Source organism: Marmota flaviventris, chromosome 2 (assembly GCF_047511675.1).
Source record: "Marmota flaviventris isolate mMarFla1 chromosome 2, mMarFla1.hap1, whole genome shotgun sequence".
Taxonomy (NCBI): Eukaryota; Metazoa; Chordata; class Mammalia; order Rodentia; family Sciuridae; genus Marmota; species Marmota flaviventris.
This window is the reverse complement of record NC_092499.1, coordinates 169504295-169531291: the sequence shown is the minus strand read 5'-3', so window position 1 is coordinate 169531291 and position 26997 is coordinate 169504295. Positions and strand designations below refer to the sequence as shown.

General features: G+C 37.0%; 1 protein-coding gene across 3 annotated transcripts in view; it reads left to right on the top strand.

The window, feature by feature from the left end:
• The window catches only part of Plcb1 (phospholipase C beta 1), a 714003-nt gene that overhangs the window by 664234 nt on the left and 22772 nt on the right, over window positions 1–26997 (top strand). Inside the window, exon 33 of one of the 3 annotated variants that reach the window (XM_071608751.1) lies at window positions 21286–21304. The exons of the other annotated variants lie outside the window; for them this stretch is intronic. The gene's annotated coding sequence lies outside the window, so the exon portion shown is untranslated. Of the gene's footprint in view, window positions 1–21285; window positions 21305–26997 lie in introns of those variants that run through there. 3 annotated transcript variants of the gene reach the window in all.

Here is a 26997-nt window from a genome sequence, read left to right as displayed (position 1 = left end):
TTCAACACAGACTCTGAAAGCTAGAAGATCCTGGAATAACATATTTCAAACACTGAAAGAAAATGGGTTCCAACCAAGAATTGTGTTTCCAGCGAAATTAAGCTTCAGGATGGAAGATGAAATTAAAACCTTCCACGATAAACAAAAGTTAAAAGAATTTGCAGCTAGAAAACCATCTCTTCAAAACATCCTTGGCAAAACATTACAGGAAGAGGAAATGGAAAATAACAATGAAAACCAACAGTGGGAGGTAGGACACTAAAGGGGGGAAAATAATCAAAGTGGAAAACAAACCATATTTAGTAACATAAATAAACAAATATGGCTGGAAGAACAACCCATATCTCAATAATAACCCTAAATGTTAATGGCTTAAACTCACCAATCAAGAGACACAGGCTAGTAGAATGGATCACAAAACAAGACCCAACAATATGCTGCCTACAGGAGACGCATTTGATAGGAAAAGACATACATAGGCTGAAGGTGAAAGGTTGGGAAAAATCATATCACTCATATGGACTTCGGAAACAAGCAGGAGTATCCATACTCATATCAAATAAAATAGATTTTAAGCCAAAGTTAATCAAAAGGGATAAAGAGGGACACTACATACTGCTCAAGGGAACCATACACCAACAAGACATAACAATCATAAATATATATGCCCCAAACAATGGTGCAGCTATGTTCATCAAACAAACTCTTCTCAAGTTCAAGAGTCTAATAGACCACCATACAATAATCATGGGAGACTTCAACACACCTCTCTCACCACTGGACAGATCTTCCAAACAAAAGTTGAATAAGGAAACCATAGAACTCAATAACACAATTAATAACCTAGACTTAATTGACATATATAGAATATACCACCCAACATCAAACAGTTACACTTTTTTCTCAGCAGCACATGGATCCTTCTCAAAAATAGATCATATATTATGTCACAGGGAAACTCTTAGACAATACAAAGGAGTAGAGATAATACCATGCATCCTATCTGATCATAATGGAATGGAACTGAAAATCAACGATAAAAGAAGGAAGGAAAAAGAATATATCACTTGGAGAATGAACAATAGGTTACTGAATGATCAATGGGTTATAGAAGACATCAAGGAGGAAATTAAAAAATTCTTAGAGATTAATGAAAACACAGACACAACATATCGGAATCTATGGGACACATTGAAAGCAGTTCTAAGAGGAAAATTCATTGCTTGGAGTTCATTCCTTAAAAAAAGAAAAAACCAACAAATAAATGATCTCATACTTCATCTCAAAATCCTAGAAAAAGAAGAGCAAAACAACAGCAAAAGAAGTAGAAGGCAAGAAATAATTAAAATCAGAGCTGAAATCAATGAAATCGAAACAAAAGAAACAATTGAAAAAATTGACAAAACTAAAAGTTGGTTCTTTGAAAAAATAAACAAAATCGACAGACCCTTAGCCATGCTAGCGAAGAGAAGAAGAGAGAGAACTCAAATCACTAACATACGGGATGAAAGAGGCAATATCACAACAGACACTTCAGAAATACAGAAGATAATCAAAAATTACTTTGAATCCTTATACTCCAATAAATTAGAAGATAGTGAAGGCATAGATAAATTTCTTAAGTCATATGATCTGCCCAGATTGAGTCAGGAGGATATAGACAACCTAAACAGACCAATATCAATTGAGGAAATAGAAGAAACCATCAAAGGACTACCAACTAAGAAAAGCCCAGGACCGGATGGGTATACAGCAGAGTTTTACAAAACCTTTAAAGAGGAACTAATACCAATACTTTTCAAGCTACTTCGGGAAATAGAAAAAGAGGGAGAACTTCCAAATTCATTCTACGAGGCCAACATCACCCTGATACCTAAACCAGACAAAGACACTTCAAAGAAAGAAAACTACAGACCAATATCTCTAATGAACCTAGATGCAAAAATCCTCAATAAAATTCTGGCCACTCGGATACAAAGGCACATCAAAAAAATTGTGCACCATGATCAAGTAGGATTCATCCCTGGGATGCAAGGCTGGTTCAATATAAGGAAATCAATAAATGTTATTCACCACATCAATAGACTTAAAAATAAGAACCATATGATCATCTCGATAGATGCGGAAAAAGCATTCGACAAAGTACAGCATCCCTTTATGTTCAAAACTCTAGAAAAACTAGGGATAACAGGAACATACCTCAATATTGTAAAAGCAATCTATGCTAAGCCTCAGGCTAGCATCATTCTGAATGGAGAAAAATTGAAGGCATTCCCTCTAAAATCTGGAACAAGACAGGGATGCCCTCTCTCACCACTTCTGTTCAACATAGTTCTCGAAACACTGGCCAGAGCAATTAGACAGACGAAAGAAATTAAAGGCATCAAAATAGGAAAAGAAGAACTTAAATTATCACTATTTGCAGATGACATGATTCTATACCTAGCAGACCCAAAAGGGTCTACAAAGAAACTATTAGAGCTAATAAATGAATTCAGCAAAGTGGCAGGATATAAAATCAACACGCATAAATCAAAGGCATTCCTGTATATCAGCGACAAATCCTCTGAAATGGAAATGAGGACAACCACTCCATTCACAATATCTTCAAAAAAAATAAAATACTTGGGAATCAACCTAACAAAAGAGGTGAAAGACTTATACAATGAAAACTACAGAACCCTAAAGAGAGAAATAGAAGAAGATCTTAGAAGATGGAAAAATATACCCTGTTCATGGATAGGCAGAACTAACATCATCAAAATGGCGATATTACCAAAAGTTCTCTATAGGTTTAATGCAATGCCAATCAAAATCCCAACGGCATTTCTTGTAGAAATAGAGAAAGCAATCATGAAATTCATATGGAAAAATAAAAGACCCAGAATAGCAAAAACAATGCTAAGCAGGAAGTGTGAATCAGGCGGTATAGCGATACCAGACTTCAAACTATATTACAGAGCAATAGTAACAAAAACAGCATGGTACTGGTACCAAAACAGGCGGGTGGACCAATGGTACAGAATAGAGGACACAGAAACCAATCCACAAAACTACAACTATCTTATATTTGATAAAGGGTCTAAAAGCATGCAATGGAGGAAGGATAGCATCTTCAACAAATGGTGCTGGGAAAACTGGAAATCCATATGCAACAAAATGAAACTGAATCCCTTTCTCTCGCCATGCACAAAAGTTAATTCAAAATGGATCAAGGAGCTTGATATCAAATCAGAGACGCGCCGTCTGATAGAAGAAAAAGTTGGCTACGATCTACAGTCGGTGGGGTCGGGCTCCAAATTCCTCAATAGGACACCCATAGCACAAAAGTTAATAACTAGAATCAACAAATGGGACTTACTCAAACTAAAAAGTTTTTTCTCAGCAAAAGATACAATAAGAGAGGTAAATAGAGAGCCTACATCCTGGGAACAAATCTTTACTCCTCACACTTCAGATAGAGCCCTAATATCCAGAGTATACAAAGAGCTCAAAAAATTAGACAATAAGAGAACAAACAACCCAATCAACAAATGGGCCAAGGACCTGAACAGACACTTCTCAGAGGAGGACATACAGTCAATCAACAAGTACATGAAAAAATGCTCACCATCTCTAGCAGTCAGAGAAATGCAAATCAAAACCACCCTAAGATACCATCTCACTCCAGTTAGATTGGCAGCCATTATGAAGTCAAACAACAACAAGTGCTGGCGAGGATGTGGGGAAAAGGGTACACTTGTACATTGCTGGTGGGACTGCAAATTGGTGCAGCCAATTTGGAAAGCAGTATGGAGATTTCTTGGAAAGCTGGGAATGGAGCCACCATTTGACCCAGCTATTCCCCTTCTCGGTCTATTCCCTAAAGACCTAAAAAGAGCATGCTACAGGGACACTGCTACATCGATGTTCATAGCAGCACAATTCACAATAGCTAGACTGTGGAACCAACCTAGATGCCCTTCAATGGATGAATGGATAAAAAAAATGTGGCATTTATACACAATGGAGTATTACTCTGCATTAAAAAATGACAAAATCATAGAATTTACAGGGAAATGGATGGCATTAGAGCAGATTATGCTAAGTGAAGCTAGCCAATCCCTAAAAAACAAATGCCAAATGTCTTCTTTGATATAAGGAGAGTAGCTAAGAACAGAGTAGGGTCGAAGAGCATGAGAAGAAGATTAACATTAAACAGGGATGAGAGGTGGGAGGGAAAGGGAGAGAGAAGGGAAAATGCATGGAAATGGAAGGAGACCCTCAGAGGTATACAAAAGTACATACAAGAGGAAGTGAGGGGAAGGGGAAAAATAATACAAGGGGGACAAACGAATGTCAGTAAAGGGGGCAGAGAGAGAAGAGGGGAGGGGAGGGGAGGGGAGGGGAGGGGAGGGGGGATAGTAGAGGATAGGAAAGACAGCAGAATACAACAGACACTAGTATGGCAATATGTAAATCAATGGATGTGTAACTGATGTGATTCTGCAATCTGTATATGGGGTAAAAATGGGAGCTCATAACCCACTTGAATCAAATTGTGAAATATGATATATCAAGAACTATGTAATGTTTTGAACAGCCAACAATAAAAAATAAAAAAAAAAAAATTACATATAAGAGGTTGTGAGGGGAAATGGGGGGAAAAAAACAAAAAAAAAAAAACAAAAAAAAAATGCATTATGGAAGGAATTTTGAATTTTTCTTGAGAGTCCTAAAGCACACAATGATAACTTTGAATATGCTATTTTTTTTCTCTCCACAAGGAGTATTCAGTACGAATTACATGGTTCTGTCAGAACATTTCATGAAGTTAACCTGTCTTTGATAATTGCATTAACATTTATACGTATATTATACATATATTGTACATATGCAACATGTACAATATGTGAGATATATATATATATGATTTTGTGTCTCTTTTTAAAATGCTTATCCTAACAGTTACCTTTATTTATAACTCCTTGGCCAAAAAATAGCCCACTAACAATAAAACAAAGTCTTAGCATCACTGTGCGCATCCTCCAAATTAGGCTAAACTTTGTGGATGTTTTTTTCAATTTAAAGTCCCAAAAGAACCTACTGAATGAGTCTTCATGTATTAGTCATAATAAAACTTATCCAAAGATTGGCATCAGTGTCTTAGTTTGTCTTCTGTTGTAATATGCCTCTCTTCCTGAAAGCTAAGCCCCAACATAAAAGTTTAATTGGTCATTTATTTTTTGATAATTAATTTTTTAAAATAAATTTCATCATTAATTTTTTTTCTCAGTTAAATCTAATTTTCAGGGAGTTTTAAAAGACAGTTATCAGGCTATTGAAATCACCCAATGGGTGTCACTTGACATTGGTTTATAACCTTTTAATAGACATTTTATTGATCTAACAATGGTCAGGACTGAGACTTGTGTGGTTCTACTTCTGACAGTCAAAAAGAAACTATTGCTGACTGTAATAACATTTAGAGGTCTTAAAATTTCAGTAGAACAGTAGTTTATACTTACTCAGTGAAATAGAGAGTTATATAGGATATTTAAATAAATTGTGGAACATTTGATCCCTGAAAATTACCCACTATAATCCTTGAAATCAATTAAATATCATTTAAAAGTTTCAGGCCTCCTGAATGTCAGAGGGAAGTGAAAATACAGTCATGGCTGTAGAGATTAGCACCAGGGAAAACTGACAGAAATTCTGAACTTGCATCTCTTGTTATGTCCTTGTGCTGCATCCTTGCTTGAAAGGTGATCTTGATGGGCTCTGATGTTTTAAAAACATGAGTGCAAAGTGCAACACAGTTTCTTTCCATGGATTAGAGCACATGAGGACTCTTGAGCAGATTATAAGAATCCCTATCATAAGACTGAGAGAAACAAGAGGAAAGAATTTGAATCAAAAGCCTGACCTGCAGATGACTCCCTTGTCTAAAGTAAATGTTAAATCTTGTTTTCAGCACATGGCTTCCTAAGAAAAGTTCTTTACTATAATAAGTAATTGCACAAAACTTTACCAGATGGATGAATCTGAGTCCTTAGGGAACCCTAAGGAGATTTAGTTATCTTGAGGACAAAGGCCTATAGTCCTTCAAAGCACCCCATGTAGGCAGTCAGAAAATGCTGTCAAGGATTGTCACTGGGGTGCCATAACAAACCCTAGTATTTATCTTGCTATAATGGGTTGGGTAAAGATCCCACAAGAGATGTCTCCAAATCCTAATTTCTGGAGCCTGTGAGTATTGTTTTATATGGAACAAGAGTCTTCAAAGATGTGACAAAGGTAAGAATCTTGCAATGAAGAGATCATTGCAAATTATCCAGTTGGCCCTTAAATCTATTGACATGTGTCCGTAGAAGAGTAGGGCAGTTAGAGATTGGACACAGACACAAGAAGAGGAGATAGTCACCACAGGGGCAGAGGTTAGAGTGGTACAGGGCCTAGTTAAGAATGGTGGCAGCTACTAAAAGCTGGTAGAAGAAATTAACTGAATTCTCCTGAGGGAACATGGATCTCATGACACTTTAGTTTCTGACTTCCTGACTCCAGAATTATGAGAGAATAAATTTCTTTTATTTCAGACCATCCAAGTTTTAGTAAGTTTTTATAGAAACTACAAGAAACTAATACTCTATTGATTCTATTCTTTCCTGTTATGGTTTGGATATATAGTGTCCCCCTAAGACTCGTGTGTACAAGAATTTGTCCCTCAAGCATCAATGTTCAAAAGTAGGGATTTGGGGAAGTGATCAAATCATGAGGGCTCTTACCTCATCAATGGATTAATCCATCCAGGGATTCATAGCTGGGGCATTAGCAAGAGGTGGTAGAAACTATAGGAGGTAGAACATTTGTTGGAGGGAGTGGGACTATATCTTGTCCTTGACACCTTCCCCTCACTCTCTCATTGCTTTCTGATCATCATGAAATACACAGCTCTGTTCCACCATACCCTCTTCACCATGATGCTCTGCCTCACCATAGGCCCATAGCAAAGGAACTAGACATCCATGGACTGAAAAATCTGAAACTATGAGCCAAAATAAATCTTTTCTTCTTTAGGCTGTTTTTTCTGGTATTTTGTCACAGTGATGAAAAGCTGACAAACATCTTTCCATATATTGGAATTCTCTAATATCTGCATTTCCTAGTGAGATATCTGAAAGTTATTTTCCCCTTACATGTTCTTTCATATTCTTCTGGGATATTCTCTATGGCAGTTAATCCAGACCATGACAACTGCATTTCCTGTGGGTTATAGGCGTGATATCTGCAAAGCTCAGAATAAACATCTGATCCAGAGCAACTATTGAGCTAGTAAGGGCTTTCTTCTCAAGTTCATTCATTCAACAAATATATTGAACATCAAGTGCAAGCCCCTAGAACCTCCTGTATCTAGGAGAATAATAAACTAAAAGTAATAGCACATTCTTGCTAGATGGCAAAAATTAATGTCACCATCAAGAACATGAATGATGAAGAGGCATTCAGCACCTTTCAGCTTGCCTATCTGGCCTATGCAAAAAACAGATAGACTTGGAAAGTAACAGTAGATTATTTAAATTTAACCAGAGAGTGATTACAATTGCAGCTGTTGTACTAGACATGGTTTTATTATTTGAGCAAATTAACACATACCCTGGTTCCCACAGCTAATGATCTGGCAAATGACTTTTTCTGCATTCATAAAGCCTAGCAGAAGAAATGTTCTTTCATATGGCAAGATTAACAAGACACCTGCATTGTCTTTCCTCAGTAATATATTAACTTTCCAGTCCTATGTCAAATTCAGTTCACAGGGACCTATATCCCATTTTCTTAGTACAAAATGTCACTCCCGTCCATTATTGTGATATTGTGTTAATTGAACCTAGTGATAGGTGGCAACTATCCTAGACTTATTGGTAAGATTTGAATATCAGAGGGGAGGAAATAAATCTGACAAAAGTTCTGGGGGCTTCTATCTCACTATAATCTCCAGACTCTGGTAGTGTGGAAAATATTGGGAAATTTTTTTCAAGATAAAAATATGTTATTGCATCTGGCCCCTCCTACAATAAAAAATGGAGAGATACAATGTATAGTGGCCCTTTTTGGATCTTGGAAACAACACATTCTTCATTTGGATGTGTGACTGTAGCCCATTTACTGTGACCCAAAAAATTGCTGATTTTGAGCAGGTCCCAGAAGGAGAGAAACAGGTCCAGGCTGCTCTGCCAATTGGGTCATGTGATCAACAGATCTAGTGGTGTCTAGGTTTAATATTATGTGTCATGTTCCCATAAGTCTGGAAAATAGATATTTCTACCGCCATCACACATACACACATCCTGCAAATGAAGAAGCATCTCAATGCAATTCAACAACTGTTCACACAACACACAGGTAAAACTAGGAATCAAACATACTTAGACAAATTTTAAAACTTACCTTCTTTTAATTTTCCTCTTAGATATATAAGTTTTTTTGGACTTCTAAAGAAAAACTACTTGAGTTCTAGACTCAAAATATTCATGGCCAATTTATGTATTATTGGTTTTTTGTTTGTTTTTTAATGTGTTTTCCTCATAGAACTTCTGGGAATTCTTCTCTAGTAATTACTATACTGCCAAATGATTTCATGCATTTCAGGGCCCCTAAGTACTTCACAGATTAAATGGAAGCAACATTAAGGAGTCTCCTTTTAGACAAGTCCAATCTTCAGGCACAACCCTGTGCTCATTCACCCAGTCCTAACACCAAAAGCTGAAAGGTCACAGGTGCTACTTTCAGTTGCATGGGAATCATTCTCAGATGATAGAACCAAATGAAATGAAGAAAGGAGATAGGGGTGAGGTCCTATGACCTTGACCACAGATAGACACTCAAAGGTAGGAACTGTGGCTCTGAGGATTCTCTACTGGCCAAAGATGTTCTTGAGTTGGGTGGACAAAGATGAGTTGGATCTTGCCAGAGGCCTGGGAAAGGCAGAAAGTCCACAGGAGGATTGGCTTGAATAAACCAAGAATAAAGCGTGGCCACTTTTAAAGTTCCAAGCTCTAGTAATTCCACAAAAACAATAGCTAGTTAGTATGTGCATTTATTTTGGGAAACAGTAACATCACAAATCCTATAAGAATAAATTCAATCCAGAACCCTCCATCAATTTCATTTTCATTTTTAATGTGGTAGACTCCTTCAGATTGACTTTCATCAAGAATAATGTAACCTGAGCCACCTTCGTGTAGTAAGCGACTGTCCTCTCATTCTCAATCTGAAATCTGCTTGTATTTTATATGCAGTCATAGCATCCCACAATTATAAGTTTAAAAATTAATAAAACAGGGGCTGGGGCTGTAGTTCAGTGGTAGAGCACTTGCCTTGCATGTGTAAGGCACTGGGATCAATCCTCAGCACTGCGTAAAAATAAATAAAGATATTGTGTCCATCTACAACTAAAAAAAATATTTTAAAAAGATTAATAAAATACATCTTGATAGCATTTGCTATGATTGCAAATTGTAAACAGAAGTAGTCTGGTGTTATCTCATGAGGCAGTTTTTTTAAAATGTGTAGTTTATGATTATTAAGTCATATTATGGAGCCATTTGAAAAATAATATACATTGTCACTGTTACCTTTATTACCTTTAGCCACGACTACATTTTAAAGAATGGAGCACTTTGTCATGACAGTTATAAATACAAAATAATACCAAATGCTGAATGTTTTCTCTGATATAAGGAGGCTGATTCATAGTGGGGTTGGGAGGGAGAGCATAGGAGAATTAGACGGAACTCTAGATAGGGCAATGGGGTGGGAGGGAGGGGGCATGGGGGTAAAAAGGATGGTGGAATGAGATGGACATCATTACCCTAAGTACATGTATGAAGACACAAATGGCATGAGTCTACTTTGTGTACAACTAGAGATATAAAAAATTATGCTCTATATGTGTAATATGAATTGTAATGCAATCTGCTGTCATATAACAAATTAGAATAATTTTTTAAAATAATAAATACAAAATATTTTTCTCTCTGTGGGACTCACATGGATAATTTATCTGTCTTTTTCCTTCTAAAACAGAGCTTTATTAAAAGGAAATTAGGACAATCATAGTAATAAAAATTAACAGTTTTCTTAATTCTGTGTTCAGTTGAATTCCAAGTTTTCTCTGCCTCCCTGCCTTTAATTTTCAGCAAGACAGAGCTTTTTGCTGACAAAGGACTCTAGCAAGCCTGCTGGTTAAGTATGTGCATGCAACTGTTTCCAGGTAATGAGTAAATGTAAATAAACATTGACATGTTCAACTTCTATCATGGTTAGTATGACATTCCTTGCAATTTTGAAAGCATCTTGGCTTATTTGGCCACTGTTGCAAACTGTAATAAAATTAATATAAAAGGAAAAAATTATGACATTGGTGTAAAATAGAAGGATATTTGACCACTGCAAATGCCATGCTGTACAATATTTGGGAAGCTTCTGTGGTAAGGGGCTTCAGGTGAAGCTCAGAAGTAGACCCTGTGCTTAACCTGTGCAAAGTCCTAGGTTCCATCTCCAGCACACAAAAAATTTAAACACTAAAATATTAAAGCCTAGGGAGAGAGGTCATGGCCAGTTTATTTAAGCACAGGGACAAGCAAATAACCAGTAAGAATGCAGACATAGTGCATGATATTATTTTTAATATTTGATCAATTTGGTGGGTTTTGTCAACTTTATATCAAATAGTTATTAATTTCTTGTTAATGACTTTGTTTTGAGTATAGTCTTCTGACACTCAGAAATGTGTGGTTTTTTAAAAATATTTTTAGTTGTAGATGGACACAATGCCTTTATTTAATTTATTTATATTTAAGTGGTGCTGTGGATTGAATCCAGTGCCTTCTGCATGGTAGGCAAGTGCTCTACCACTGAGCCACAACCCCAGCCCATAAAAGTGGTTTTTGAACCATGTAAAATACTTCATGCAATGCAAAATCTTCTACTGAAATGTTTTATATCATTGCATTTTGAAGTACAAGATTATGAGCTCCAGTTCATAACAGGTTTTTATTCATGGAATTGACAGTGAAATTATTTGAGAGTAACACAAGACAAAATATGAGAGGGAGTATGTATTGTGAATATTATTTCTTAATTGAGGTTAACTTACATATTAAGTTTTAAAAACTTCATGAAACATGCAAAAGTCTACTGAGATGAAGCTATGAATTTTTGAACTTGGATAATGAGCATATTTCACCCATATGTGTTTTTACCAATTTGTGAATAAATCATGACCTTCTAGTATCATCTAGACAGAAGTTTTGAGCATTTTCTCCACTACGAATATACAAAGCATCTGTAAGGCCGTATTCAAAGATAGGATCTCCTGGCTTTAGAAAATTTCATTTTCTGAAAATGAAATGTCTGCCTTGGCAACACATTGGCCATTTCTTTCCTGCTAGAACAAAATTAAATATTAAGCCAGTGGTTTTGGGCAATGCTATCCAAACTTTTCAATTTCATGCCCCTAAAAATTGAATGCTTATCCTCCTGTCCGAAGTTTATTTATTAATACTTTTTAGATATTATTACACCAACATGTATATTCATCACAAATGAATTATAATACATTAAAACATTTTTAATTATAATTAAGTATAATTTTAAAATGATATAGATGCACATAATGTTTGGTTTTATTTGCTAATAACATAAAAAAACTCTGTGCTCAAAGTGAGAACACATGAGTATGAATAGACTTCATAATTCTTAAAAGTGCATTTTTTTTTTTGCTGTGGTTACTGTATCATTACACTCCTTTTATTTAACTTATTCCACCAATTGCAAAGATTTGACTTCATGATTAATATTTTTAAGTGCCATGGCTTTGAACTTTCATTAACATCATATACAGTCAAATCAAGGGTCATTATTAGCTATAGAGGAAATAAATCTATATTTCAAATATTCTTAATCAAAGTTTTAATTAATTTTTAAAACTGATTTTCCTGTGATGTCTGTTTTTATCTGAGAATGTAGGCAAGGTGGAAATGTCGACTACCATTTTCCCTTAGTTTGCCACTTGCATTACTGCTAATATGGTCCATCTCCATTTCCTTGCAGTGAGGATTTGTTTGCTTAAAATAGATAAGATATCCTATAAATCCACCTAAACTAGGCACAGTTAAACTGAATAGTTGCAGCAAAATGAAAGTCATTGTATAAGCAGCAGTACCATGGTGTACCCCTTCAGAGATGGGGGACCTATGTCTTTGCTCAGAAGGCCTTTTGCACCATATGGTACTTGTTACCATCAGACAAACTAAGATGGCACCAGAGTGAAAATTTGAAGTAGGTATTAGTGAAGCTTCTTATGAGTAGAAGTTCCAGTATTCTCATCCCATGTGCCACTGAACCACCTCTCTAGCTATGCTTTGAGCCTACATATACCAATTTGGAGACCCCAAGTTTAAGGCACTAAATTACTTCTTCTCAAGAAAACAGAGCATGGGTGACCAGAAAGTTCTATATTTTGAAGGCAGTAAAGGTTTGGCAAAACCTCCATATTATAAGCATTGTCTCAATGAATTTTCTTTACATTGATTGAAGGCATAATTATTGAGTACAACCATATTTGTTGTTGTTATGTTTCCCTACTAAATTGAGCCTTTCCTTTTTATTTATTTATTTATCTATTTTATTAATATTTATTTATATTTATTTATTTATTAATATTTATTTATTTGTCTTTTTTTTGGCTTCACTGGGGATTGAACCCAGGGACTCATGTATGCAAAGCAATCCCTTTATGAGATATAATTCCTTTATCTTCTTGACCTAAAGTAATTCTAATACAGTAATCACTATTCATGCAAGCTTGTTTAAATTTAAATTAATTAAAGGTAGATTTTAAAACTCAGGCCCTCCTTTCTATTACACATATTACAGGAGGTCCCTAGCCATATGTGGCTACCCCTTGGGATAGCACAGAGAACATTTTATTCATCACAGAAAGTTCTACTAGACAGCACTGCCTTAAGACAATTTACTCCATCAGATAGTAAGATGACTACACTAGATATTTCTTAGCTAATGATTGCATGAAGAATTAAACAAATCTACAGTCATGGATAGAGACTTTTATATACCCCTATTAGTTACTAACAGAGGCAGTAAGAGGTATAAATAAATAAATAAATAAGAAAAGAAACAAAGAAGGAAATAAAATCAATAAGAACACAGAGAATTTGAATAACACAATTAGCCAACATGACTCACACATTTAATACACCACATTCAACAACTATACAACACATATTCTAGTACACATCAAAAATGTATCAACATAGACTAGGTGTTAAGACTTAAAACAAGTCTGAAAACTTTAAATTATGGAAATCACGTCAGCATGTTCTAAAATCTCCAAATATTTGGAAGATAAAAGACAGACTTCTAAATAAACCTTGTGTCAAAAAAGAAATGAAGATTGAAGCGAAACTGTAGTTTGAACTGGGCAATAATGAAAACATAACATACCAAAATATTAATTGATGCTTTTACAGTGTTTGTAGAAAAGTGCATATCTCTAAATGCATATATTTTTAAAAAGGAAAGGATAAAAGCCCATGGTCTAAGCTTGCATCTCAAGAAGCCAGAAAGAAAACCACAGATTAAACCCAGAAAAACAGACAAAGGAAAATACTGAAAATGAAAGAAATCAGCAAAATGGAAAAAAAAAAAAGACAATCTACAATGCTAAAAGTTTGATTTATGCATTTTAAAAGATGATTAAAATTGATCACCCCATTCCCCACAAGACTGATTTCCCTGTAATGAACTTCATTGTCCACAGGAAAGAAGTTTACTGCCATGTTTAGTGATGCACACCTGTAATCCCAGATACTTGGGAGACTGGGGTAGGAGAGTTCAAGGCCAGCTTCAGCAGTTTAGTGAGACCCTGTCTCCAAATAAAAGTTAAAAAATGGGTAGAGTGGTATAGCGAGAGAGTGCTTGTCCAGCAAACTTGAAGCCCTGGGTTCCATCCCCAGTACCACCCAATGCACATTTGAAAGAAGTTTACTTTGAAACTCTAATTTGCTAAACTTCTGTCCAAGCCAATTCTCTTTGTATGATACCAGAATTTTTAAAGTCTATTTTTCATCAGCTTAATTGAATTACAATGATAAGAGGATAATTAGGTGACAGAAGTGTTAAGGGAAGGAAGAATATTGAAGGAAAGGAAAGTTGTGAACACGTGGAACTCAGGGGATGTGACATTTAAAATTAGTCTGAGGTCCTCAATGGATAGTGTGTGAAGGAAAAAACATTATAATCGTAATTTTTTAAAAATGAAAAACCTTCCCTTTTATTTGCCTTTCAGAAAAGTAGGAAGATGTGACCATGAGGTCATTTTCGCATAATGGGAACTAATCAGTAGCTACAGTTATGTGCCAAGTCTCCTTAGGGGGAAGCAGGTACTATGTGATTCCATCATCAAGGAACTGAGCAAAACTGGTATCACACAAAGGAATCACTCCTATAATTTAGATTTTATTAGCTCTAGACTGATAAAACCTCCTACTCAGTGATTCTTAAACTTCAGTGTGCAAGCAGATCATCTGGGAGTCATGTCAAAATGCACCAGGTCTGGGTGGGCTTTATATCAATTCCACTGCTCTACTTTGACTTTATCACGAGCTCTCTGGAGATGCTGCTGCTGGTCTATGGACCTCACTTTGAATAGAAGGATTCTAACTCAAGGGCTCAAACTAACAGGCCAAACACCAAGTCCTATCAGCAACTGTTTCACCAGGTTTGTATCCTATTGATAAGAGTGTGGAATTAGTTACTAACATTTACAAGGTGTGAAACTTGACATAAGAATCTGAAACTTCTCCTGAAAACTGGGATGATCTCGCCAGACATACATAGCATGTCTGATCCATACATGGAGCAGTGGGTGGCAACAGAGTAGAAGCTGTCAGCATTAGAAAGTGCATGATTTATCCTCTGGCCTAAGCCCCATCTCCATTCCACAGTCACCTCCATTCCATCATCACTTGCTGATGATCCCTTTTACTTGACTTCTTCATCTCCTTCCACCAAGGCTGTCAACCTTAGCCAAATACCAGAACTGAAGAGCTTTAAGAAATATGCATGCCTAGATCCCACCTCAAAGATTCTGATGTACTCAGTTTAGGGAGAAGCCTAAAGTTCTCCGGGTGGATTTTTACATATTATGAAGGTGGAAGACTTCTGCTCCAATCAATTGGGTGACCATTCTTGCAAGATTCCCAGCCTCCATCCCCAGAGATTCTGAGTCAGAAGATCAGGAATTTCTGATAGAGTAATCCTCCTGCTCCATGGCTGGTTTAGAGGTGGGGCTTTAGTAATGATTAGAGCATGAGGGGTCTCACCACTTGTAATTATGGCCAATTGACTACAGATAATTTTTTTTTTTTTTGCTATAAATTGAGGGTTCTCTCACTGCCTCCTCAGATCTGATAGTTTGCTAGAATGGCTCACAGAAGTCAGAAGGCAATTTACCAGTTTATTGTGAAGGCTACAAATGATCAACCAAATGAAGAGGTACCTAAGGTGTCTGTTTGGTGCTGCTATAACAAAATACCTGAGACTGGTTAATTTATAAAGAATATAAATTTAGGGGCTAGACTTGTAGCTGAGTGGTAGAGCACTTACCTAGCATGTCTGAGGCACTGGGTTCAATTCTCAGCACAGCATATAAATATATAAAATAAAGGTCCATCAACAACTAAAATAATAATAAAAAAAGAATAGAAATTTATTTTCTCACAGTTCTGGTGGCCAGGAAGCCCCAAATGAATGCACTGGCAAATCTGGTTGTCCGGTGAGGGATACATCACCCAGAGGGGAAGAGAGCTGTGTCTTCACATGGTGGAAGGCAGAGGGCATAAGAGTGAAATCTGCATGCATCAACTTTTCTAGGAGTTTTAATCTCATTCATGAAGGAGGAACTCCCATGGGCTAATCACTTCTTGAATACCCTACCTTTTAATGCTATCCCAATGGTCCCATTTTTGAACTGCCATTGGAATTCTGCAGGAGACACAATGAAATCATAGCCTAGGGCAAATTCAGGAGGAGTCCCAGATGCAGAAACTTCTGTCCTTGGTGAATCAGGGTGTACCTCCTTCTGGACACATGGATACACCAACCTGGAAGCTCTCCAAACTTCACTATTTAAGGGTTTTTATAATTCATTCTTTAGTCCTTCCACCAGGTCAGTGGATAGAGCCAAAAGTTTCAGCCCTACTTCCTTCTCTTTCTGGTGAGCAGCCCCATCCTGAGTATATCAAGGGGCCCTACCATGATCATCATATTATCACAAATTCAGATGTGATTGAAAGAGACTCATTATGAATAACAAATGGCATTCCTATCACTATGGAAATTCTAAGGGTTTTAGAAGCACCATGCCAGAAACTCAGGACAAAAAAAAAATGATGTATTTCTTATTATAACACACCTGGGTATACCAGCATAAAAGAGGCCATATCTCCAAATGAGCAGGAGTGATAGTCTTGTGGTCTAGACTACTCGCCCGATGTGGAGGGTGGTGAACGAAGGAGGGTCAGAGGGAGCCATGAGAGCCCAAGGAATGGACCCTTCTTGTCCATCCTCTTGGAGGTGTGTCATGGGTCCTGAGAGTCTCATTTAACCACTGCCTTCCAGTATTTCTGATACAGACCATCCAAAGGATACACTTGGAAAGACATACTCTGCAAGAAAATCAGAGCAGAGAACAGCCTTCCCCCCCTCTTTTCTCTCTTCTGCCTAACAATTCTCAGTACTTGTCAGAACCTGGCAGCAACATAGAATGATAAACCAGGAATCTGTCTTGCTTTCCCAGATGGATCATGTTTTAGGGGCTTGGAAGCCAAACACTTAAGTCTGCAAATGGTTTATCCCAGGAGAGAATGGCTGCAGGCACTGAGAAAATGGGAGAGGGATTTAGGCTGGCCATACTCTCTGCTTCTTGGAGGGTCTTTCTATTAGAATGCCATTGTCATCTTAGAAATATAGAAAGAAGCCAAACACTCAAGTAGACATTGCCTGTAACTGGGTGTTGCACCCCAAAGTATCAGGATTTTTACAATAATGAGAGATTACATTGATTCTTACTTCCTGCCCTAGTACTGAGCTATCTCCTCTCATCTCCCACAGTTTCTTTAAGGCCAACTTTGCCATCCTCATTTTATGTGAGCAAACTGAGATACAGAGACTGGTCACTGACCCATGCTCATGCAGCTATTCACTGCCAGAATTAAGACAGGAACAGGCGGCCTGGCCCTAAAACTCATATTCTCTAAACCACTACCTTTGACCGCTTCTTTAAAGCATAAATGTAAGTGTGCCATAGATTTTAGTTTAGACCTGAATGATTCCTAGCAGATATTTTCCTTGACAAAAGGAAATGACACTGTGAATATTAATGTTTGTCATGGCCAGAGCAGACCCCATTTAGCTTCAGGGCAAACCAAGATGCTAAAAAATACCTGTAGGTATATTTTCTACTTATGCTTACAGAGCCAGGAAATGTGGGTTCAGATCCAGAATACATTTATATACATACCCATAGCTCATGAATTACGGATGTACAGAAATTCGATTCCGCTTCTTTGGTCAGTAAAAGATAAAAGACTAAACTTCCCAGGGAAGCTGATTGGTGATTCTCATCTTCAACATCTGAAGAGAGAGAAATACAAATACCCTGCTGCTGTGGTTTAAATGTTTGTGTTCCTTCAAAATTCGTGAGATACTATTAAGAGGTGAGATGATTAAGGCTTGAGGGAGGCTGCTTGTTCCTCTATGCCCTTCCACCATGGTGGACCTAGAAAGATGGCGCCATCTTGGATGCAGAGAGACAGCCACAACCAGACATTGAATCTGCTGGCATCTTCATCTTGGATTTCCCAGCCTCCAGAACTGTGTAGAATAAATATCTATTATTTTTGAACTGTCCACTCTAAGGTTATAGCAGTAGGAACAGACTAAGACATCAGACTATTCCAGGAACCTATTCCAAAAAAAAAAAAAAAAGTTCTTAAGCCAGGGGTTAAATTGCAAATTGGTCACCTGGCTGAGATAACCAGCAAAGACAATTGGACTTACACATTGTTATAGTGTTTTTTTCTTATTGCTTATTTATTTATTTGAGAACTGACTGCCAACTTTAAAAATCAGATTTATTGTTGAAATTTGTTTCCTTGATTTTTTGTTCCCAAAGGCTATAAGATGGGGCCATACTAAGTCCATATGCCAGTGGACTTGCAGCAATTAACTGAACCTGAGGAATGAGTCTCCCCTTTAGATAGGCTTCTGTGCTACATTTAGCCACAGTCACCATTACTCATGGTTGCCTTATAGCCACATACCACCATTGGCAACTCTGTTTTTTACCTGTTGTTTACCTGACATTTACCTCTGTTCCTTCTATGTACATGTGCATTTAATAACTGCTCACCTCCTATTTTTCAACATCCTTTGTAATTTATGATATGTGTATTTGCTTATAAACCTTGCTTCAACCAGCCACACTATCCTAGGAGATAGTCATTACTATAGGATCTGTAGTAGGCTGCAAAATAAGACTGAGTGGCCACCTAACCTTCACTCTCTAAGTCTTTATTCTAAATGGCAATGGGTTGTTTTTTATATGCAAACTCCAACATATTGCCTGCATCCAAAGTGCCTGAGACTTTGCATAGATAAGGATTCCAAAGCTACCTAGGCTCACTGGAATGACTGGTTGGTGATTTCACTGGAAATACTGCCATGATTGATTGATGCTATCTGCCATCTGCTATAGTCACCAAAATTTCTGCTGTCCATCAGAAATCATCAGTCCTGAGCGGCCATCTTCATTTTCTTTGTTTTCTATTTTGTGCTTCCTCTCTACCTCCTAATTATTCTGTCATTTCAGCCACATTTGGGGTTATAAAGTGTCATTTCTAAAGTGTAGCTACTGACATTAGTGAGTACTTTCTTGTTAGTTCTCCCAAAATAGAGGTCAATCATTCTTTGAACTCCTATTGATGGCCTTGAGAAACTGCCCCATTATAAAGTATTCCTCTTGATCAACAATAAAGCAATCCTCTAGGACAGAGCCAAGGAAACTCAATTCTTTGTAACCCAGTGTGAATCTAACATTGGCCTTGAGGCTCTCCCCTGGAAGTATGAACAGGTACTTGGCCTTTGTTTATTTACCTTATTACTGTTATTCTGGACAGACATCAGGACTCTGTCCCAAGAAGTGGTGTAGATATTTTTATATGCCAAACTCCAACTGGCCATATCTTATTGTTCTCAGGATGGACAAGTGGTCCTGGGAGACTCATGCTGCTTATCACCTCCTTTATCCAAAGAAGCCACATCAACAGAGGGTCAGTAACACAGAGCAAGCAGTGCATGTGTGTACACTTTTTCTGGGATTGATTGACTTAAGAGTAAGAATGGTCACCTTTCCATCCGAAGATTGGAAAGTGCTAGAGGTCACAACAAATCTCCATATATATTGTTTTATCTCTGATTTTCTCTTCTTTCTGTAATATTTATTGTTTTCTTACAATATTCACCATCTATTTTTTTCTCCCCAATGCTACATATTATAGACAATGGGAACACAGTACAATAGAATAATCATATCCAACCAACCCTTGGATAACCTAGGTGTCATGGAAGTGAGCTCTGATTTTATCACTAACCCTGTATGGTGGCCAGAAGTTATACTGTGTCATTCTACAGTGGGACAGTCCACATGGCCAATGGGAAGATGAAGGGAAAGTGAGCATCACCCAGCTGATGAGTAGAAACACCCACAATGACAACTTTCAGTAAGATGACAGGAAATCACATAGGCACATTAATGTTTCTGAAAGTGGCTTATCCAGAAAAACAAACAAACAAGCATTTATCCAGGCAAATAAACCCAGTAGTCTACTCATGAGAATTAGTTATACATAAAATAAAGTAGATTCTTTTCTGTTTTCAGGCAATAGCCTGGGGGAAAAATAAATGCCCAAGTCATGATTGCACAGTATGAAATTTTTTTTTTACAAAATTTATGAAATTACCACTTATATCTAGATACAGAAATTATCAGCGCCCTCAGAACCTTCTCTCTTGTTCCGTTCTAATCAGTACTACCTCCATCTTGAAGTATTCTGACTTCAGTCAACAGGGTGATTCATTTTTCTGGCTTGGAAACTTATATTAATGGAGTTGTACAATCTGTAGCCTTTTGCATCTGGTTTCATTTCCTGTCAAATATAGTTATATTTGGGGTTTTTCAATGCTGGAGAGTATTTGAATCTATCACAGTGTATTTATCTATTCTACTATTGATGGACAGCTAGGTTATTTCCAGAGTTTGACTGTTATCATAAGCAGAGCTGATAGGAACACTCATACTAGGGAGGAAAATGCAGGAGCTAAGGGTAGCTGCTTCTAAATTGGAACTTCAATGCAAGCAAGGGAAAGAAAACATTTCCCCAAAAAAGATCCTCCTACTTCTGTGTGAATCTGCTAAATGATGACACCCTAGAATGGGATGCTTTCTGCCCCTTCAACAGTCTCCCAGGCTGAGACATTTTACATGACTGTGTGGGCAACTGGGCATAGCGTGATCCTAAGAGGAAAATGCTTCTTCCAACCTCTAAACACAGTGTCAAGAGCTTGACACATTTCTATTATGTCAACTCATTATTTCACCACTAGAGGGCAAGAGCGACTCCACAATGCTTAGCTCTGTCAGATCTGTGGTCAATATGATTAATCATGGTGAGGGAGAAACAAGAAGCTGGGGGTGGGGAGGGGGGGAAGGAAGAGCATACAGAGCAAAACCAACACCCATAAACTTTAACTTTTCTGGGTAAGGAGGGTGTGAAGATGTCTCGCACTTTCTGACACTCTTTCCATCTTTCCTTTCTCTTTGCGGTTTTATTAAAATTGATTTCACAGTCCTCACTACCACTGAGCAGGGTTGGGACTAGGTCAGACAGAGCCATCTCACAGGCCATTTTTTCCAGCACAGCGTAAAGAAGCTTGCAAATCCCCAAAGCCCCAGGGGCTCTGAGCAAGCAACATGGAGTTCCGCGACTTCTTGCTAACAAGTAATATTTCTTCCGATAAAATCATGGTGTTTACTGAAATCAAGGCACCAATGCCAGCTGTGACACCTCTTCTCTCTCTCCCCCTCTCCCTCTGGACAGCCCCTCCCTCTTCCCACAAACTTAACCAGGATCACAGAGCGGAGATGTGTTGTTTTTTTTGCAGGGGGAGGAGGAGAAGGAAATTAATTATGAAGCTGAGTTGTCTTTAAACTATTTATAATAAATTTCTACTAGAGAAGGACAATTGGCTGACAATCTTCTTCTTCTGCCTCGGTATGACCAAATACAGTAAGAATTCAAAATGAAAACTGAAAAGCCAGGAAGAAGAACCTACAGCGGGAGCAGTGTGTTTTCCCATCTCATGCTGGAGAATGACAAACTTGGGAAGGAGCCTCCTGAGTATTTCCTGTCCTCGTTATCTCCTTTTGCTGCTCTTAAGGGCTAAGAAGCCTTCACTGTTAGCCAAGACTCCTTCGTGCTTCAGCTTAATTTTCCTTGCGTAATTTTAAATACAGATCGTGTCTACAGTGCAGCAATTAATGGATAGCCTAAAGACTTATTATTTCAAACTAATTGATATGTAGGAAAAGTTTAAATAACATAACAGGGAATAGGGGAAATTTTAAACGATGTGTGCACAGTGAATTTAGAATTTCTCTCTGTTGTGGAAGGTAGCAAAAACATCTGATTAATAAGGGGATGTGACTGAAATCTAAAATTCGTCGGTGAATCTTTTCCCTTTTGACACTCATGAGCATATGGTTGCGAGGAAGATGCAGAGGATTCAGAAATGGGGCCAAAGAAAGAGGGATCAGGTTCTCCACCACCCACAGCCAGACAGTTTCGGGGGTGTCTCATCAGAGAAATGAGGGCCCTTGCAAGTATATTTTGAGCTGTGCTCTTAGGTAAGAAATAAGAAATAGGAAAATTATGCCAGTATTTCCACGGTAACTCTTCAGCCAAATCCTCTTCTTGATGTCAGCTTGAGAGGGAAGTCTACAAAGGCCAAGTCTACCCAACTACAACACAACCTTTTCCAAATCCTGAGCACTTCCCAGCCCAGGAGTCCCTCTGAGTCCTAGGAAATATGCTTCAATTCATCACATGACTGAAAATTCAATTTCCCCAATCCCCATTCTAGCACATTCAATAGAAAAAGTTGTGAAAGCTTACCTGAAGAGTGCATATTCTTACAGTGGAAGAAAAGGATATTTTAAGAAACAACTTATGATATTAAACTCTGATAATAGAATTTTAAACTTTAGAACACAGCAGTTTTGTAAGGAAACAATTTACCCAAAGAATAAACCATAGGGGAAAAATTACCTTTAAAACATATTTTTTTCATACATGATTCATGTCAAAAGAATTTCTGAATGACTTCCAGCCAAGTCACTTAAACTTCTTTGTCTTTATTATTTTCATATATGAAATCTGCCTCATGGACTGGTTATTTTTCAGAATCTTTCAATTCTAATTTCCTATTTTCTTGGATAGTCATACATGTGTTTTAAAACGTGGAAAAATAAGACTCATTAACTGGAAACACATTTGTCTCTTAGTCAGTACAAGACCATGTTTGTGTTTACCCATGAACTAATTGTACAATGCAAAATCTAGAATAATGGTTTACCTCTCTATGCTGCTCTCTACTCACCTTCTCCAAACTAATCATGAATATGAATCTTGTATGTGTAATTCTTATACTTTTTTGTTTACAAGATATAGATATGCATGTACATCATATACATGTGTATTGTTGTTATAACTTTTTGTTTTAGCTGTTTTTCACTGAACAAATGACATCAAATGAAGTTAAAAGTATCATACTTAAGTGTGATAATGCATGTAAAATTATCATACTGAAGTATCATACTATAATTATAATTTTCATGAACCTACATTTTCATTTAAAAGTGTACTGCTAAACTCAACAAAAATGTGCACATACATTCACTAAAGACACATACTAGAATGTTCACAGCTGTACTGTTTATAATAAATAGCTCCAAATTGAACCTAACCCCATATCCATCAGTTGTTATAAGAATAAACAAATAAACTGTAACCCATCCACACAACTAAATCCTGTATATCAATGAGAGTGAAAAAAAATCCGCATCACTCAGCAAAATGAGTGATTTTCACAAATGAAATACTAAGAGAAAGGATCCAGACACAAAAAGTATACAAAATTATTATTCTATTCATATGAAGTAGGTGGCTATGTTGTGTGGAGGATGGGTGCCTAGTGATTAAAACTTATGTCTTGGCTATGGTGTTGATCAACTTTCTGTTATTGTAACAAATACCTGAGGTAATCAAGGTAATGCTTGCTCTGGGCCATACTTTTGGGAGTTTAAGCCCATGACCTATTGACCTTATGGCTTTGGGCCCTTGTTGGCCCAGTACCTCATGGCAGAAACTTATGTATTCTAGAGTCCTAATTACATTCTCTTTCTTTATTTGGGTGCTGGCAAAATGGATGCATTTACTTTGTAGAAAAAAAATTATAAATCCATAAATTTATTGTGTCAGCTATTGTGGTATAACAAATACCACCTCAAAACTCAGTGGCTTACAACAAGAAGTATTCATTATTATTTACAGGTTGGTAATGTGGTAAGTTTATATTAGTAGTTTGAAGAAGGTCAATTCACGTTATCCTTTGTCCCGTCAATGGGCATTTTAGTGTGATTTCCACTTTATTGCTGTTATGAAGAGATAGGCTATGAACATTCCCACATGTATCCTAGTATCTATACTCTGTGTGAGATTTCTTGATTTTTATACTGAAGTGCAGAATTGCTGTGCCATGAGGAATTTGAAGGTTCCATTTTGCAAGATGATGCTCAATTTTCTTTTAAATTAACTGTTGCACTTGACACTTCCTTCAACTGTGTGTGGGAGACTCTCCTGATCTAGACATTGCCTACATAACAGTTGATACTGAAGTCAGATTTTCTACTGGTTCCCACTAAGAAGGGTATAAAATGGCATCTTATTGTGGTCTTGATTTGACTTTTCCTATCAATGAAGACAATGATCATGTCTTCTTTTCTGTGTATTGTCATTATGTTTTGGGCCACATATGTTTTTTCTTAAGTAAAATGCTTGTTTGTATCTTTACTAATTTTTTTTTAATTGGGTGGTCTTGTCTTCTTGCTTCTTAGCAATTCTTTATATATCTCTATACTATTCCTCTCTCAAATGTGTTTGTGGTGAACATCTTTGTTCAGTTTAAAACTTGCTTCTCACTCTATTGAAGATATTTTTTGAATAACAGATTTCTTAATTTTAACTATTAACTTATGTTTAAACTTTCATTGTTAGCTTTATTTGAAGCTTGTTTAAGCAATCCTTGATGATCTCATCATCTGAAATATATTTATATCACTTTCTAAATGATGTAAATATATCTCAAATTTTTAATGTAACTAGAGATTATCTTATGCAAAATATATGGTGGGGAACTGATTTCATATAAAATTATAAGTTAATCTTCTTTTTAAGCATTATCTATTAAATAATTTGTGTTTTTCACACTGAGCTTCCATGTCACCATGGTCACAGATCAAAGTTCCACCAATGCATGGGCCAGTTTCTAGGCTTGTTGTTCTAATCCATTGGTTAATTTGTCTGTCTTTGTACCCATACCAATCTCTTGAATATTATAACTCTGTAATGCAACTGTATGTGGTAAATTGTCATGTCTTGGCTATGGTGTTGATCAACTTTCTGTTATTGTAACAAATGCCTGAGGTAATCAAGTTAATGCTTGCTCTGGGCCATACTTTTGGGAGTTTAAGCCCATGACCTATTGACCTATGGCTTTGGGCCCTTGCTAGTGTACATCATGGCAGGAATGCCTAGCAGAGCATTAATCTAGCATTAATCTCATGGCAGCTATGTAAGAAAGAAGAGAAAAAGGAAAGGGCAGGGTCCAATTATGATGTCAGACTTTCAAGGGTATTTGCTTAATGACCTAAGACCTCCCACTAGACTGCACCTTTTAAACTTTCCAACATCTTCCCAATAGTACCAAACTGGGAACCAAGACTTTAACACATGAGCCTTTGGGAGATGCTCAAGGTCCAAACCGTCACATCCAAGAGGCTCTTTATTCTTCCATAAAAATTTTTAATTTTTTTTTTAATTTCCAGATAAGAAGAGTTTTAAGCTCTAAATACCAGGCTTGCCTTAAATTCCTTTTTAAATAACCTTAAGCTATCACTTTCATTCTTTTCCATTTTGACCTGTATTTTGAACCCTTTTGTAAACTCAGCTTCCCCATCCCTGTAATTTCATTTCTGAAACACAGAGAGAGAGAGAGAGAGAGAGAGAGAGAGAGAGAGAGAGAGACGATACAAGCAGTTATGCTGGTACTATTCCTGTGTTCATTATAAAATATCTAGGTATGGACCTGTCCTCCATTTTGTCTAGGTATCATGGATTCAGGGAATCTAATCATTCTGACAAGCCACAAGAATAATTCCAAAGAACATTTATTTGGGGCACTAGGTTCTGATGTTGTGTAATGTTTAAATTAGAGTGAAGGACAGGGATGGGATGGTCTAAGCTAGAATAATGTAAGAGTCATTCCAATGTATAGGTATAAGTTTGTGGAAGTCCAGGTGAGATCCCCTGGGGAGGATCTTTTCCAAGACTTAAAGTGTCTTCAGTTTGGTGTCCAGAGATCCCATGATTCATCATGACAAATTCCATTTGATGTGCTCAGAGGGCTGTTGCTTGAACCTTCATAGAATTTCCTTTCACAGTTTAGAGTCCTAAAGTGGGACCAAGGGTGAGAATATTTCAACAATGTAAACAGCTCATATGTCTTCCTTGCTAATTTGCTTACAGTTGACCAGATCAGTTGAACGTACTCCAGTGAGCAAGACTGGTAGTGTAAGTGGAACCTAGTAGCTCCTCTTTGTCCTGCTGATGTGCTTCATGTTTGCATGCATAAGGTAATGTCTGAGATCATCAGCTGAGCAGGACAACAAGTTAAATTAATTCCACCTCAGAAATCCTGATGATGATAAGCTGGTTGTGGTGATGTACACCTGTCACCTCAGAGATTCGGGAGACTGAGGCAGGAAGATCACAAGTTTGAGACCAACCTTTAGCAACCTATTGAGACCTTGTCTCAAAATAAAAATTGAAAAGGGCGGGGGATATAACTCAGGGGTGTAGTATCCCTGGGTTCAATCCCTAGTACTAAACAACAAAAATAAAAAGAACTCCTCATAATGCTACTTGTTTTCTGTTCCCTATTCCTTAAAGTTTCTGCTTTGGAAGTAGGGACTGATTCCTAGTGGATTCATTATCTTGTAAGGCCAGCACTTAGAAACAGTGAGCTGGTTCTTGACTAGATCACTAGCTTTAATTTATCTCCATGAAGTATCAAATCCAGAACATTCTTATAAATAACATTTGCTGGCCAATTGAAAATAGTACAGCCTAAGGTTTTTCAGTTTAAGTCTTCCTATTCAAATTAAGAAAATTCATAACAATTATCTTTCAACTCATGCATCCAAAATTTACATAGAGATCTTGTTAAAATGCAAGTTCTATTCAGCATTGCTGGGTAGGGCTGAGGTGCTAATGCTGGCCCCAGGACCACATGGGGAATAGGAAGGCTTTACAAAGCTCTCCTCTGGTGCACAGCTGAATTAAAAGATGCCCTCCTTCTAAACATAGCATTCTGGCTCTCTTTCAAAATGTCTTGATTTTTTTATTTTATCTCAGTGTCTCAGTGTTTTGTTTTGTTTTGTTTTTTTTTTTTAATTTAGAAAAGCTTGTTTGTTGTTGTTTATATCTCTTAGCCAATTTAAAAATCTCTTTATAATGCTGGGTGGTTGTTAAGGTATTT